Source organism: Carcharhinus amblyrhynchos, chromosome 3, assembly GCF_965287045.1.
Source record: "Carcharhinus amblyrhynchos chromosome 3, sCarAmb.v2.hapA, whole genome shotgun sequence".
Taxonomy (NCBI): Eukaryota; Metazoa; Chordata; class Chondrichthyes; order Carcharhiniformes; family Carcharhinidae; genus Carcharhinus; species Carcharhinus amblyrhynchos.
The window spans coordinates 36,206,150-36,219,252 of record NC_137326.1 but is presented as its reverse complement, the minus strand read 5'-3'; positions in this window follow the sequence as shown (position 1 = coordinate 36,219,252).

Sequence of the window (13,103 nt, the reverse complement as noted above, 5' to 3'; positions counted from 1 at the left end):
AGCACCATTACATCAGATTTGCTTTGATTTCAACTTCAATAGCTTCACCAGACTATTTAATAAATTGTCAACAATGCAAAACTTACATAAACCTACCACATCAAATTGTCTAAATAAGGTTTTAATTTTCAGATTGTAAAACATGAAAAAATGAGACACTCGAGCTGCATGACATAAATAATCTAACTGGAAAGCTGCTGATAAAGCACAGTAATATGGGACTGTGGAGAAGTGTAAAGGATTAACAAATTAATTCTGTTTGTGTGTTTCAGCGAATTGAAATTGGTGCAGCAATTTGCAAACTGGGAATATTCAATTCAGATACCTTGATATATGCTGAGAAAAATAACAGAACATGTGTTGGTAATACCTTTTGGTGAGGCAGTGAGAATAAAACCTCTTCACTTACAACATTGGTTCAGTGTATTACGAGTGACCCACTGGCAGAATTCCTGCTCTTTAAGAATGCTTGCTTCAAAAAAAAGTTTTAGTCTTCTAATGGTTATTGGCATGGCTTAGTTACTGCTGTGAAAATGTCATCTGCACACAACTAAGGAAGTTATGTTCTGCCAAGTACATCCAATGCAATGCCAGCAGGATTGATTCCAATACTATTCTTGAGAGGAACCTCTGACAGCAAATGAATAGCAATTGTGACCCAGAACGCCAGAGTAAACAGAATGTCACAGAACAAGCAAAGGTTTTGCACAATTGACAGAATGACAAATCTGACTGTGCAACTGCAAAAAAAATGTAGACTTTGAATACATGTATGTATCCTGCTGATGGTATTAAGTTTGTTTGCCTTTTATACAGAGGGCATAGAAATTAAATACATCCCTCAACTTTATTATAAATCAGATTTATTACTTGTGTAAGCCTTTAAAAGTCATTTGTGTCACCTTGACATTGCCTCACTGCTCGATGATTGGATGATAACTATTTAAATGTGAATGTTGTGCTTGTGTCTGGAACAAGCTGCCAGAGGTAGTAGTAGAGGCGGGTACAATTTTGTCTTTTTAAAAGTGTTTAGACAATTACATGAGTAAGATGGGTACAGAGGGATATGGGCAAAATGCGGGTGACTGGGACCAGCGGAGGGGTTTAAAAAAAAGGACAGCATGGACAAGTTGGGCTGAAGGGCTTGTTTCTATGACTTTATGAGTGGTTTGACTGAAATCTATTTAGGTATGTTTAAACAATTCAATCGTATCTGTTGACCATTGTTATTGTAATTGTCATAAGGAGCAGCAAGGAATTATAATCCTTTTGAACTGGTCACTGTTAATTGCAGCCAGTGTGAAAATTGTTCCAGGTAGGCTTCCAGTGTTAGCCTATTTAATTAGAGCAATATTGAATACATCACTTAAAGACTGTCTGTCAAGAATGAAATATGATGCACTAAATTAATAAAAACCAATAATTTAGTAATATATTGTAAATGAGACATAAGTTTATAAATTAAAAAGAAGTCCATAACTCAAACTGATTTCAAACTGTGCTTATTTATCTAATCATAGAATCCTCACAGTGCAGAAGAAGGCCATTCAGCCCATCGAGTCTGTACCAACTCAGCATCTTACCCAGGTCCACCCCCCAACCCTATTTCCATAACCCTGCGCATTTACCATTGCCAATCCACCTAATCTATATATCTTGGGACACTAAAGGGCAATTTAGCATGGCCAATGCACCTAATCCACACATCTTCAGACTGTGGGAAGAAGCTGGAGCACCCAGAGAAAACCCGTGCAGACACAGGGAGAATGTGCAAACCCAAGGCCAAAATTGAACCTAGGCTCCTGGTGCTGCGAGACATCAGGGCTAACCACTGGGGAATAAGATATAATGTATATGTTTGAGTAATTACAAACAGTATTATCTTCTTCTTTTACTAAACCTTCAAACAAGAGATACTCTTTTTTACATTTGAAGATTAATTGCAAGGAATAAAACATTGTCAGATGTGAAGTAGACAACACCATTTCTCAATGGTAGAGTACAATTTGATTTGATTTGATTTATTATTGTTGTCACATGCATTAGTATACAGTGAAAAGTATTACTTCTTGTACATTATACAGACAAAACATACCGTTCATAGAGAAGGAAACGAGAGAGTGCAGAATGTCATGTTACAGTCATAGCTAGGGTGTAGTGAAAGATCAATTTAATGCGAGGCAGATACAATAGATAATAATGTAGAAGTGGAAAGTCTTTTGTACTTTAGAATCTACATTAAAATCCAGACTTAGGAGAGAGGTTGAAAGTCAAATGATTAAGCATTAAAAAGAGGGTAATGCATCTGCTGCACTATCGACTTGCTTGGTGGCTAACTTGGTGTATTACTGGAGTACTGCGAGTAAGCTGTTTTCAACCATTCTGTGGTGCTGAGAAAACATGAACACTGTAGGTCTTTCTTTAAATATACAGATTGGATCCAATGAAACATCCCACCCCAGGCTTCAAAGAAACTCAGGGCACTTACCTGAGAAATGAAATGCTACGCTTCTTGTTTTATTCATTCACAGAATGTGAGCATTACTGGCGAGGTAAGCAATTATTAACTAACTTCTGAAGATGGTGGTGAACTATCTTCTTGCTGGGTTATTTCAGAGGGCAAGTCTGAGTCAGCCACACTGCAGTGGATCCAGAGTTACAACTAGGCCAGGCAGAGCTGATAAGGATGGCAGAATACCTTCTGGAAAGGATAACAGTAAAAGATGGATTTCTATCAAAATTCACTAATTTCATGGTCAGCTTCATTGCTACAAGATTTTTAATTTGAGATTGAACTTAATTAATTGAGTTGAAATTCTCAGCTGTTGTAATGGGATTTGAACTCATGAGTTGGATTTTACTCCAGAGACAGGGAGCTTGAGTCAGGAAATTTCCTGGCTTGGCACACCAACCTCTGGAGAATGGCAAGATCTTCATTCCGGAATGGTGGATGGAATTGTGGGACAAATTCCAGCTTGCCACCCCCCCAAAAAGATCAAAGCCAGCCAAATGCCAAGGAGGATTGTTTAAAAGGCCCATGTCAGTTCTCTGGGGCTTCAATCCAGTTGTTTTGTTAAATGTTAGGCCTTTAAATCCTCACTACTTATACCCCTCACCCTTTATCCACTCTCCATGCCCTCTCCATGCCAACTTACGATAACCAATGCCCCCATTCATCCCAATGACCCCTCACATTCTCTGTGCCAACCATCACCCCCCCACCCATTTGTATGTCTCCTTGGCATATTGGTTAACACTGCTGCATCACAGCGCCAGGGACTTAGGTTCAATTCCCGGCTTAGGTATGTACAGACACATTCTCCCCGTGTCTGCATGGGTTTCCTCTGGGTGCTCCAGTTTCTTTCCACAATCTAAAAGATGTGCTAGTTAGGTGCATTGGCCATATTAAATTCTCCCTCAGTGTCCCTGAACAGGTGCCAGAGTGTGGCGACTAGGGGATTTTCACAGTGACTTCATTGCAGTATTAACGTAAACCTACTTGTGACAAATAAATAAACTTTAAACTTTTGTAGCTACTACGCCAATTTGTCATCAACCCATGACTTCTAACTACTACCTTTATCCTTATACTCTCCATGCCAAGTCACCCATTAGCCAAAATAGGCAGACTTCAAGAGACATGCTGAGATGAAAAAAGTTCTAAATATAAGAGACTTCACTATGTTAAGAAATCACAGTCATGAAAGCCCATTTAATATATTTAAATCTCTTGAAGTACTTACTTCTTTATAAAACATTGATATCCATGACCCCACACTGAGTGTAGCTAAACATTTAATAGAGTACTTGAGCTGTCAATCAAACTGTGAACTCACTGCTTCCAACCATGAAAATGATAGTTGTAGAAAACAGTCAAGCAGTAATAATCCTATAATGCTATCACTGCATATCAACAAACAGCTGTTGCAACTATTAGACCAAATTTTCACAAATACAGATAGATTATTTTCAATTTAAGTAACTGGGCATTTGACCTACACACCTTATCTTAATTTAAGACTCTTAGAATAGAATCCCGACAGTGCAGAAGGAGGCCATTCTGCCCATCAAGTTTTCACCGACTACAATCCCACCCAGGCCCTATCCCCACAAGTCCATGCATTTACCCGAGCTAATCCCCCTGACACTAAGGCAATTTGGCATGATCAATCCACCTAACCTGTACATCTTTGGACTGTGGGGGGAAACCAGAGCACCTGTAGGAAACCCATGCAGGAGAATGTGCAAACTCCACACAGATAGTGACCCTAGCTGGGAACTGAACCTGGGTCCCTAGCGCTGTGAGGCAGCAGTGCTAACTACTGTGCCATCATGTTGCTCTTATCTGCCCAGTAATGTCTCCATCATGAAGCCATGGAAAACATTCCATGGCTTAAAGCTGTTCCTGGAGCTGGTCATCTTGTCCTGTGCACTGAGTTTAAATGATCCAGCCAATCCATAATTCTGGTTTAAATACTTCATCTCTTTCCCCCTTTTCCCTTCCATTGAAAATGGAATCTGCTAGAAATGGAGGCAAGGCTTCCAGGTCTCTGTGCCTTCCACCATTTTTAAATGTCTGCCGAGTCCCCACAACTTTATGCTCATTTTGATTTGATTTGATTTATTATTTTCACATGTATTAACATACATTGTTTCTTGTGTACTGTACAAACAAAACATACCATTCATAAAGAAGGAAATGAGAGAGTGCAGAATGTACTATTACAGTCATAGCTAGGATATAGAGAAACATCAACTTAATGCATGGTAGGTCCATTCAAAAGTTTGATAGCAGCAGGGAAGAAGCTGTCCTTGAGTCGGTTGGTACATGACCTCAGATTTTTGTATCTTTTTCCCGAAGGAAGAAGGTGGAAGAGAGGATGTTTGGGTTGCATGGGGTCCTTAATTATGCTCGCTGCTTTGCTGAGGTAGCAGGAAGTATAGACACAGTCAAGGGATGGGGGCCTGGTTTGCATGATGAATTGTGCTACATTCATGACCTTTTGTAGTTCCTTGTGGTCTTGGACAGAGCAGGAGCCATGCCAAACTGTGATACAGCCAGAAAGAATGCTTTCTGTGGTGCACCTGTAAAAGTTGGTGAGAGTCATAGCTGACTTGCCAAATTTCCTTAGTCTTCTGAGAAAGTTGAGGCATTGGTGGGCTGCCATTGGCGCATATGTGAAAGTTGACTGCTAGGTTTGTAGTGGAATACTTTGAGGACAGCCATGTAGTTAAGGTAGGAGAGGAGACCAAAGAGTTGTTCTTTGGGGACTCTGGAGAAGATAGTACACAATGAGAAGAAAATTAATTGCTAGAGATATTCTGACTATGTCCTCCAACACAAGAAAGGAACCATGTGCAGGCAATCCCACCAAGGTAGGCAACAGAGAAAATGCTTTGGAGGAGAATAGTTTGACAAACTTTATTGAGTATTGCAGAAGGATGAGAAAGAATAATCGACCATGGTCACAATCGCAGAGGATGCCATTTGGGACTTTATTTAGGGCCATTTTGAAATCAGGGGAAGCCAGAACAAAGAGATTCAAACAGGGAGATATGAATAAGATAGATAAGGATTTGGGAGTTGAGGACAAATTCAAATATTTTAAATAAAAAAGAGAATTTGGAGATAGGTTGATGGTTGACAATGACAAAGGGATTGTTTTTGAGGAAGCAGAAGTAATGAATTGGAATTGGGATGATAGCTGATGATAGGGATTCAGTGAAAATGCCAGTTGTCATGGAGGCCAAGACAGGAAATTGGGTCGACTGGAGGTGAATGGAAACAGGTGAGGATTTCCTGGAGAGTTCAGGGGAGAGGTGAGGAGGCACTGCAGAAATGGGGGTAGGTATGAGGGTGGAGAAAGAGAAAAACACATTGGAAGCAATTGTACAGATGGTCTTGACCCTGGAAACAAAAGTGCAAAAAGCTCCTTACTTCTGTAAGAAAAGGAAAGGCAGCAGAATATGGTTTGAGGAGCCAGCTGTGTTATAGGAAAAGGAAGCAAAAATTATTCTTACTGCCCTCGTGATAGCAGATGGATTTTGTTCAGGAGAGTAAGGTGCAAGAGGATTTGATGTGGTAAGGCCAAATCTGGCCCAAGAATCCCTTCAAGAATCCTAACTCATTGCCTGGAGCATTTTTAGCACAGTTATAATTAGGAAGAATACTCTGTAAATGATGGAAAGAGCAACCAAATTTAATAATCAATAATTCAGTCCTACTTATTAAATTGCAATAGTGCACCTTTTTGTGATAAGCTCTGTAATTAATTATATGGTTTAATAAACAATGCAAGCACTACTTTTCTGGCCACGTCATGTTACTGTTGTGGCATTGCAATGATATAACTCCCCTTTCTGGTATCCTATGTTTCTAGTAGCTTCTACTCAGATGAGCGAGAAAGACAATTAATCCTGGTAAGACTACTGGGTTATGTCTGGGCTTTCTCATTCATATACAATCAATTCTGTTCCATTTCTGATAGCTTCATTATAATGAAAATGAAAGGTGCACATTTTATTTCATATTTGCTACTTGTCTTTGGGGATTCTCCCAAAACATTTTCTATGTGTTGAATTCATGTGAAAACTGAAGTAGATCACTTGTTTTTTTCAGTGGGAGTTCAGAGAAGAATCTCCCACACTCTGCACTATTGAGTGCGCTAGTGTGAATCACATTAAAAATGAGTGTTCAGGACATATTCCCACTGGAGAGGTCAGCAACATAGCACTGAGCAGGCCACTGTTCATGCGTCGATCTGTCACTGCCGATCTGTCAGCACATTAGCTCCTGTCTGCCGGCATCCCCATTGCAGGCTAGCTCTGTGACCCCTCATCACTGGCACTCTCACCCGCCCCCCACAGCCTGATCGCTGGCCCTTCAAGCATGCCCGAACCCAATTTCGACACCACCCTTATTCTCCTGCCCCCCCCCCCATTCATCCCCCCCAATGACCCCCACAATGTAGTGCCAGCCCTCCCCCACAGCTCCGGACCCCCCCTCAGCAGACTGCTCCACTACCCCAATGACCAGCCCCGATCACTGACCGCCCTCCCCCACCAATCCCGACTGCAGAGTGGCAGCAGGACCTCCACCCCCACCGATTGCCCCCATGAGGCTCCACCTCCATAAGGCCCCATTCCCCCATTAAGCCCCACTCCTTTGGCATCTCCCTATGCTGCTGGGCATTGCTACTTTGCCCCTCAGATAGTGCCAGGGGCCCAGGCTGGCATTGCCCAGTGGGCAGCCCCCCACCACCCGAACCTCTGAATGGCTCCGATGGCCCCTATCTCACTCCAGCGGGAGTGGCTACCAGCTCCCTGTTAGTGGGGAGCTACTGTAAACCCCGCTGAAGTGAAATATTCCTGGTGGAGGGGGGAGAGGCTTGTGGGCCCAGCACTTAAAATATATTTAAATGAAGCGCTACATAAGTAATGCAGCTGCATGCCTATTTACAGCGCAGAGCTGGGGGTATTGGAAATCCAGAACTGGGAGATGTGCTTGGGGCCAGACGCCCAGTGCAGTTCATGCTAATCCAGCCCCGTCTAAAACTCCCAGCCCACTGTGCTAAAACATCAATGGGATGAGAGAATCACCCCTTTATTTTTTGTGGACAAGATAGTTGAAATAACTCCTCAGAAGTCAGTATCTCTTCACCAGATTCCCTTTGCTTACAAACTTATCTCCACTCCTCAGAGTGTTTCAGGTACAAAGTCAGAATCTGGAGTGCCAGTGGATTTGACACTCCTCATTATATACCCCCGATTAGGCAGACAACCATTACCTCAATCAGGGCACTCATACTCCAATAAGCCCACCTCATCTATTTTTAAACTTTATTTTTGCTCCATTTAGTTCAGCTTCACTAGGACATATACATCAACTGAGGCTGAGAAGACACAAAGATGCCAGCTCCCACCAATCACTGTGAGGTCTGCAAGACTTAGTGACAACATGCTCCATTATATCATTCCCTGAGCAATATGCTGATAGATACCCTCCTTGAAGTTTAGGTAAGAACAGAGATTGAGGTGGTCATAAGTATCAAATGCCTTTCTTTCACTCTTTGATACTGTGGCATTACATTGGTACTCCAACTGCCAACCCCTCTATTTTGTTGCCTTGATAGACATTTTGTGAGATGATGCGTATTGTATAAATGTAGGGATAAAGACTGGGGGGAGATGTAGCACAAAGGATTAACTCTAACACTGAAGGTAAAGTCTTCATAATCTCAGATGACCGTAGGAAATAACTGGTTGTGATTTAACCTGAGGATCACCACACGTCAGGTGAGGGGTAAGGTTGAGAAGATAGGTCTTCATGAATAACCTCAACTGGTACAGGAATTGAACCTGCACTGTTGATGCCACTAACCAGATGTCCAACCAACTGAGTTAAACTGACTCTTTTCTATCTTTAACACTACTCTGATAATAGCTACTGAGCACTTACTTAAGGAGCTTTATCACAATGATGCCACTCAGAGAGAGGCGCATGAGAGAAGCAGCAGCTATGTTCTGTAGTCTTGTATTTAGTTACTTGTGTTCATAAAAGCACTTTTTGGGGAAGATCTTTGGCTCCAGCCATCTCCTACATGTAAGACATGCAACATCTTCCAAGGTAACCCAACAATAATTCTGTTTTTACTTGTCTTTTCCATTGTTATTATTGAGCGGCTCAATGGTAGCATTCACATCTCTTCTGGTTTTGGGTTCAAGATCAACTCCAAACTTTTACCAATGCTGAAACTCAAGTGCAGTGCTGAAGGAGAGCTGCACTGTAGCAGGTGTTGTCTTTCAGATGGCGTGTTAACTGAGCTCTATCCGCCTGCTCAGATGGGTTTTAAGAATCCCATAGCATCATTTCCAAGAACAGCCTGGAATTACCCCCAGTGAGTTCACTAATATTTATCCCTTTGTCAACAGCACAAAAAGAAATGATCTGGTCATGATCACATTGGTGTTTGTGGGAATTGCAAATGGGCTATCATGTTTCTTACATTACAATAGTAGCTACAATTCAGAAGCACACAATTAGCTAGCTGTTAAATGCTTTGAGATATCTGGTGGGCAGCTAAAGTATTTTATAAATGTAAGTCTTTCTTTTCTTTTGTTTTTCCCAACTTATATTTTATTGTTTCTCTATCTCTGCAACATTTTTCTTTACTTTCTAGTTTTTTATCTTCTACTTTCGTTCTATGGGCCCAATTTTACCATCACGTTGCTTGCATTTAAATTGACTCAGTGGGCTGCAAACCCAATGTTACCAGCACTTCCCCTTTTACCACAGGATTCGGCCATCCAGAATCAACGTGAAACAGACATGCTCCACAGAAGTCCAATCCGGGCATTCCATTAGTGAGGAGATAAATGCTGAACATCCAACAGTTCTCTGTTTGAGATCAGTGGGGGGAGAGATTGAAGCTGGGTCTGCTGCCACTCAGCCTGAGATCAGTGGAGGGGTAGGGGGGTCCACTGCCATTCTGCCTGAAATCAATGGGGGGGAAGGGGGGAGGTCCGCTGTCACACTGACTGAGATCAATGGGGGAGGGAAGGGGGGTCCACTGCCATTCTGAGATTGGTGGGGGGGTGAAGGGGCCTGCAATTGGTCTGGGTGGAGGGGGCTGGGGGTATAAGGGGGTCAGCAATGTTGCGGGGTTAGGGCAATGTCTGTGGAAGCCAGGGGGAGGCATTAGCCGGCTCAGGAGGGATGTGGCAGGGGAGCAGCATTCTATCTTTTTTTTCTGCGCATGCGCAGTTGGAGGCACTGATCGGAGCTGCAGGGTTTCGGGCACATTAAGCCCCGCCCACAGGGTTGTGCAGCATGATTCAGAATCACATTTATTTTTGCAGGCAGATTGTGTATGGGGGCGCCTGAGAACAGGTCTAAAAGTCAGATCTGAAACACGCCCAGTTTCAAGTCCCCCCAGCACTTAGAAGAAGATGGTAAAAAAGGGCCCGATATTTTTAAGATTAAAAAGCATTACGGTTGAAGGCATCATCATTTCCATTTGTGTACATCTGAACAATTTGCAAAAGCCACCCATATTAGAGCTTAGCATTCAGTTTCAAGTGGCCGCTTCTTTACTCAGTAAAAGATGAGAAAGCTATAAATGAAATTAGTTGCAACAATGCTATATTTAATAGATGCAATCTGACATTGGATCTGTTTCCTGCTCTATTTATCATACATTTTCTTGAATTACACATAGACTGAACAAAAGAACATTAGAAAAGAAAACATTTCAACTCGGAAAAGGCCCCATATAAGAGACCTTATGAGCTTTGCTCAGATGTTGCTTTCAACTCCAAAAACACAGCACTTTATCCAATAATTACTCCACAAGTCCCAAGAGGGCCAATTGCTTTAAAGAACAGAATGGAAAAAGTGGTGAGCAATCTCTGGAGAAATGTCAAACCAAACTGTTAAATGCTTTGAACTGAAATCAAACTCAAAATATATTTGTGCTTTTTTTAATAATCAGTGTGACCTGAGCCTAGCAATTCTAAAGAACACTTGCATGGAATGTTGGCTGGGATAACGCACAGTTAATGACATAGAGATGTGAAAAATTATTTAATCCTGACAGATTTAATTGAGAAATAACCTTGGAGGAGTAAAGTGAATTTAGGTTGATAAATGGATCCCATGAATTGAGTAAATTGCAAGGACACAATCAAGATTCATTACAACCAGTTATTTTTGAGTGGATTGTGTACAAGAAAGTTACCATTATTGCACAGATGCATATTTCATCCAATTTCTCTGATTTTTTTTTAAATGGCATCACGTACTATAAAACCACGTGGAAAAATTCTTCATCCACTGAGGCTGTTAGGGTAGTATTTTGTAGAGTATACAGAGTGGACCTGTTTTTAACAACATAAGCCTACTTTCCTATGAAAGTTCAGGTTAAAGTTATTTCAGTGCAAGTTGTAAAAAGATATGATTGAAGCAAAAATGTGGAATGAAGGAAAGGTTGTATCGCAGTAGGAACAGCAAACAATCTCTGTCTGCATGTATTCATATTTTCGTTACTTTTCCTTAATGAAAAATGGTTGCTGCTACACATTCTTTGAAAGTCCTTAGTTAATTGGGTAAGTGGCAGAAAACGATGCAGTAAATGACTGTTAAGGCTTCCGCAGTGAAAAGAGTCACTTGTCTTCAATCACCGTCCACTCACATTGACTCCATTTACAAATTAAGCAAATGACTTGTTATCTGAAAAAGAACAATTTGCAGGGGAAAAGGCAGGAGAATGACATTAAGAATGCTCATTCAGAGAGTTGGTGCAGACACAAGGGGCTGAAAAGACCACCTTCTGCATTGTAACAATTCAGTGATCTTACCTTCTTCAGTTACTGACCATCTCTTGGCCAAAATTGGTTGGCATGGTGGCACAGTGATTAGCACTGCTATCTCACAGCACCAGGGACCCAGGTTTGATTCCCGACTTGGGTCTCTGTCGGTGTGGAGTTTGCATGTTTTCCTCATGTCTGCGAGGGTTTCCTGCAAGTGCTCCAGTTTCTTCCCACAGTCCAAAGATGGATCCTCTGCTATTTGTGATTTTTATCTATGACTTGGAAGAGGGGGCTGAAGGGTGGGTGAGTGAATTTGCTGATGACACCAAGATTGGTGGAGTAGTGGATGAGGTGGAGGGCTCTTGCAGGCTGCAAAGAGACATTGATAGGATGCAGAGCTGGGCCAAGACGTGGCAGATGGAGTTTAACCCTGATAAGTGTGAGGTGATTCATTTTGGTAGGACAAACTTGAATGCAGATTACAGGGTCAACGGCAGGGTTCTGAGGAATGTGGACGAAAAAAGAGATCTTGGCGTTCATATCCACAGATCTCTGAATGTTGCCACTCAAGTGGATAGAGCCGTGAAGAAGGCTTATAATGTGTTAACGTTTATTAACAGGGGGTTTGAGTTTAAGAGCCGTGGGGTTATGCTGCAACTATACTGGACTTTGGTGAGACCACATTTGGAATATTGTGTTCCGTTCTGGTCACCTCACTATAAGAAGGATGTGGAAGCATTGGAGAGAGAGCAGAGGAGATTTACCAGGATGCTGCCTGGTTTTGAGGGTAGGCCTTATGAGGAAAGGTTGAGGGAACTGGGGTTTTTCCTCTTTAGAGCGGAGAAGGATGAGAGGCGACTTAATAAAGGTTTGTAAGATGATGAGGGGGATAGATAGAGTGGACGTGCAGAGACTATTTCCTCGGGTGTATATAGCTGTTATTAGGGGATATAACTATAAGGTTCATGGTGGGGGATATAGGAGGGATGTCTGAGGTAGATTCTTTACTCAGAGAGTGGTTGGGGTGTGGGATACACTGCCTGCTGTGATAGTGGAGTCGGACACTTTAGGAACTTTCAAGCAGTCATTGGATTGGCACATGGAGTACACCAGAATGACAGGGAGCGGGATAGCTTGATCTTGGGATTGGACATAGCTCGGCACAACATTGAGGGCTGAAGAGCCTGTACAAGTCTGTACTGTTCTATGTGTGGATTAGGTTGATTGACTATGTTAAACTGCTCTTTAGTATCGGGGGATCGGCAGGGTAAATACATGGGGATTGAGGGGATAGGGTCTGGCTAGGATTGTGGTCGGTGCAGACTCGATGGGACAAATGGCCTTCTGCACTGTAGGGAATCTATGAGGGGTTCTGTGAAAATGCTGAGAAAAGCCGCCATAAAACAAGTGTTTCAAACTAACTTTATCCAGCAAACCATCCAAAATTCATCCTTGTGCACTCTCTTAGTGCCTGCCCTGTGGGTGCCTGTGCTTGGTCTAGTTCCCCTATACTGGTGGAAAGCTGCTTCAGTAGTGAGCCTGTAGGGGGTTTTGCAGAATGCAGTTCTGGCTTACAAGACCTGCCCTTGGACTTCACCATGGGCAGCAGAAATCTGAGCTGGCTGGCTGACAGGCAACAGCAAGGGCAAGGGTGGAGTAGCACTGGTCGGAGTATGAGGATAGCAGGTTTGCGTTCCACTCGGTCAATGCCACTTCCCCAGGACAGTGCCACCACAACAATTCTAATAACCAACTGGAGGACAGGTTGTTGGACTGCTGTGAGAAGTTGCAAGCAT